We start from the raw sequence: 4,619 nt of genomic DNA on the forward strand, positions 1-4,619 counted from the left end.
GTTTTTTGTATTTTTTAGTAGAGACGGGGTTTCACCGTGTTAGCCAGGATGGTCTCGATCTCCTGACCTCGTGATCCGCCCGTCTTGGCCTCCCAAAGTGCTGGGATTACAGGCTTGAGCCACCGCACCCGGCCTTATTTTATTTTTTGAGACAGAGTCTCACTCTGTTGCCCAGGCTGGAGTGCAGTGGCGTGATCTCGGCTCACTGCAATCTCTGCCTCCCGGGTTTAAGCGATTCTCCTGCCTCAGGCTCCCCAGTAGCTGGGACTACAGGCAACCGCCACCACATCAATTTTTTTTATTTTTTTTAGTAGAGACAGGGTTTCACCATGTTGGTCAGACTGATCTCAAACTCATGACCTCAGGTGATCCACCTGCCTTGGCCTCCCAAAGTGCTGGGATTACAGGCGTGAGTCACCCCGCCCGGCTTCTACTTTTTTTAAAAAAAGACTCACAAACAAAAAGGCCATATAAGACGCTACTTTTATAACGGAAAAATAACTGGCATTCTAGCACATACCCACTTCATGCCAAGGCTTGAGGTCAGCACACTGACCTGGGTGCCCAGGCCCTGGAGGAGCTTCAATTCTCCATAAACAGTGAACAGTAGCTTTAACCAGTATAGGGCCCAGTACAATGTCATGCAAAACATGCCCAGAAATGAAATACGCAGATGAGGGCCACAGTCAGAATAAAGCAAAGCCCACGAATTTGGCCTGTACTCAAAGGAAAGTCTCTGTGGCATGTGACACCACAGTAAACAAAATTCTCTTCACTGCTGACGATGCTGCATCGTGCCCTGACTGGGAACCCAGGTCTCTGTCCATGACACTGCGTGATGCCCTCCCTCCCCCATGGGGTCGCAGGTCTCCACGCCATCTGCCTGGAGCTTCCACGGCTGCACCTCTGATTCTTCCTGATGCTCTGGGCAGTCTCAATGTCACCTTCAGCTGTGGCCTATAGACCAGCAGGCCTCATGGTCAACAGTGCCCCTGAGCCCAAGACCTGAAGGGCCAATTCCCTCCCAGGCACCTCACTTGGACATCCCACAGGCAGCTCCACTGCACCGTGTAGAAAACAGAATTCATTTACACTTAGCACAGCCAGAAACACCTCCTCACGTCACCTCTGATGACCAAGATTCTGGCTGTAAAGTGTCCGGTGGCATCGTATGCCATGGCAGCCACCCCTAAGCTTCTGCACAGGGAACAAAAACTCATCATGGACCCTGCGGCCTGCACTGACACCCCCGCCTCCACTCCTTGGCAACACAGCCTAGGTCACCCGCAAATGTCCTTCTCCAGCTCCCTCCCGCCATCACCCACTAGAGGTGATAACCCTTACGACTCTCCCACACGACCCCAAAAAGGTCTGGATGTTTGAATATACCACCACGCTGCCTGCACCCCATCCTTCTGTCCAGGGGCTGGTAAGCTTTCTTGGACAAGGACCAGACAGTAAGCATTATAGACTTTTGAGGCCATCCTGTCTCTGCCACAGCTACCCAACTCCACTCATGTAGCAGGAAAGCAGCCACAGACAAATCCACAAATGAGTATGGCTGTGTTCCAATAAAGCCTTATTTACACACACAGATGGTGGCGGAGCTGGCTCCTGGGCTGCAGTTTGCTGGCCCCTCCTCGAGTGCAATGATTGCTCTGTGTTCTCCAACCCTCAGGCCCTTCTGTTTTTTTTTTTTTTTTTTTTGGAGATAAAGAAATCTTACTTTGTCGCCCAGGCTGGAGTGCAGGGGCACAATCTCGGCTCATTGCAACCTTCACCTCCCAGGTTCAAGTGATTCTCCTGCCTCAGCCTCCCTAGTAGCTGGGATTACAGGTGAGGATAATTTTAGTATTTTTTTTTTTATTTTGAGACGGAGTCTAGCTCTGTTACCCAGGCTGGAGTGTGGTGGCACGATCTCGGCTCACTGCAAGCTCCGCCTCCCAGGTTCATGCCATTCTCCTGCCTCAGCCTAACCGTGTAGCTGGGACTACAGGTGCCCGTCACCACGCCCGGCTAATTTTTTGTATTTTTAGTAGAGACGGGGTTTCACTGTGTTAGCCAGGATGGTCTCGATCTCCTGACCTCGTGATCCGCCCGTCTCGGCCTTCCAAAGTGCTGGGATTACAGGTGTGAGCCACCGTGCCCGGCCCCAATTTTAGTATTTTTAATAGAGACAGGGTTCTGCCATGTTGGCCAGGCTGGTCTCAAACTCTTGACCTCAGGTGATCCACCCACCTCGGCCTCCCAAAGTGCTGTGATTACAGACGTGAGCCAGGGCACCCGGCCCTCAGGCCTTTCTTGGTCCACATTCTACTTTACAGGACTGAGGTTCTGGGTCCTTTCCTTCAGAAACATGACCACCCCCCTCCCGCTTCCCAGGCCCTCTGCCGTGCACCTGGGCATCTACGGTCTACACAGAAAGAACCCACAACAGAACGGCTTCCTTCTGGCCCACCATTCTCCCCATTACACAACGGCCCTTTCCAACCTGTTCTGTACTCAGCAAACCTCACCACCCCGATTTCTGCCTGTTCTTGCTGGGTAACTTCCTGCAGTTCTGGCTGACCTTCTCTCCAGCCCTGCTTCTCACCCACACCGTAATCTTGGGACGTGATCTCTCCAAAAACGCTGGTACTTTCTCAATAGTTATTTTTGGTCCACACTTTGATTCCTACTTTTAGGGGGTTATAATAAACAAATGTAACCTGAAATATCTAATTTCAGTAATTTACAAAGTTTTCTTTCTGGACACACACATGCACATTTTCTGTGAATACTGCGTGAAAATAAGAACATGTATTTTCTGCAGGGCACAGAGTGCTGTATTATCGCTACAAACCCTCGCTTGCTGACTGTCCTAGTCGAACCTCATTTCCTTACTCAGTTTGCTCACACTCGGCATAACTGACGTACTGTGATGTTACTCCCCCTTTCCTAGTTCATGTACACTATTGCTTTTCTGGTAACCACTGTTTTCACTTTCACCCCTTTCTATAATTTTGCTGGCTTGACAAAATGTCAACATTCCCCCTTTTCTCTCTTGTTGATTTAAAAATTATTCTTGCTTTTCAATTTTGCAGCTCAGCCCGGGGCAGTGGCTTACGCCTGTAATCCCAACACTTTGGGAGGCCAACGCGGACGGATCACTTGAGGTCAGGAGCTCAAGACCAGCTGGGCAAATATGGTGAAACCCTGTCTCTACTAAAAGTACGAAAATCAGCCGGCTGTGGTACTGCATGCCAGTAGTCCCACTACTCAGGAGGCTGAGTCAGGAGCATCGCTTGAGCCTGGGAGGCAGATGCTGCAGTGAGCTGAGATTGTGCCACTGCACTCCAGCCTGGGGCACAGAGCAAGATGCTGTCTCAAAAAAAAAATTTTTTTTTTGCAGCTCAATATATCATATTCACTGTGTTATCCAATTAACAAAATTATGCCTCCCCACAATATCCTTCTTTGACACTCTCTTCTACCCACCACAACACAATGTTCCAAACTCCTGGGTTTTACTAAGAGTTTATAATTCCTGGCTCTAAGCTGTCACTGGGCTTTCCCTTACAAAAATACATCAATTCTTTAAGAATTCTTACTTATGCATTGTTCAACCACTGAAAACCATGCCTCTTTCGGTGGTGGGGACAGGGTCTTGCTCTGTCATCCAGACTGCAGTACAGTAGTGCCATCTCGGCTCATTGCAGCCTCTGCGTCCTGGGCTCAGGTGATCCTCTCACCTCAGCCTCCTGAGTAGCTGGGGCTACAGGCATGTGCCACCACCCCTGGCTAATTTGTCTTTTAAAAAACAGGGTTTTGCCATGTTGCCCAGGCTGTTCTCAAACTCCTGGGCTCAAGCGATCTGCCCACCTCAGCCTCCCTAAGTGCTGGGAGGCCATTCACATGAATTTAAACAGTCGTGTACACAGTTTTACATTCAAGTTTGTAGTTGAAACAGATAACTGTGCTGTCCTTCCTAAGGGTACAGGAAGTGGACAGGGCGGAGGATTTGAAACACTGAGCCAAAGCCCAGGCTCCCTTTAAGAATCATGTTAGTGGCCGGGCGCGGTGGCTCATGCCTGTAATCCCAGCACTTTGGGAGCCCGAGGCGGGCGGATCATGAGGTCAGGAGATCGAGACCATCCTGGCTAACATGGTGAAACCCCATCTCTACTAAAAATACAAAACAAATTTGCCAGGCATGGTGGTGGCGCCTGTAGTCCCAACTACTCAGGAGGCTGAGGCAGAAGAATCAGTTGAACCCGGGAGGAGGAGCTTGCAGTGAGCCGAGATTGCGCCACTGCACTCCAGCCTGGGAGACAGAGCAAGACTCCATCTCAAGAAAAAAGAAAAAAGAAAATCAGGTTAGCCCGTCAGAATGTTGAAGGATTGAAGAGCCGCACGCGTAAGTGGCGTTTCTGACCTCCTCCTTCCCTAACTCGCAGAGGGAGTGCAATCACCAGAAAGCCCCCCAGAAACAGATAAGAAACTGTTCCACAAGTTTCTTATCTTGAAATGTCAAACAAGAAAACTGTCCATTTTCTGAGACCCCCCCCAGAAAGTAAACTGATTATCAACAACTGCTGAATTGTTGCACTAATCTAGCTTTTTTTTTTTTTTTTTTTTTT

General features: G+C 49.6%; 1 protein-coding gene across 7 annotated transcripts in view; it reads right to left on the reverse strand.

The window, feature by feature from the left end:
• ANKLE2 (ankyrin repeat and LEM domain containing 2) overlaps nucleotides 1–4,619 on the reverse strand; it is a 40,372-nt gene that overhangs the window by 20,028 nt on the left and 15,725 nt on the right. The window lies entirely within an intron of this gene.

This window comes from Rhinopithecus bieti, unplaced genomic scaffold (genome assembly GCF_001698545.2).
Source record: "Rhinopithecus bieti isolate Rb0 unplaced genomic scaffold, ASM169854v2 scaffold_27038, whole genome shotgun sequence".
Taxonomy (NCBI): Eukaryota; Metazoa; Chordata; class Mammalia; order Primates; family Cercopithecidae; genus Rhinopithecus; species Rhinopithecus bieti.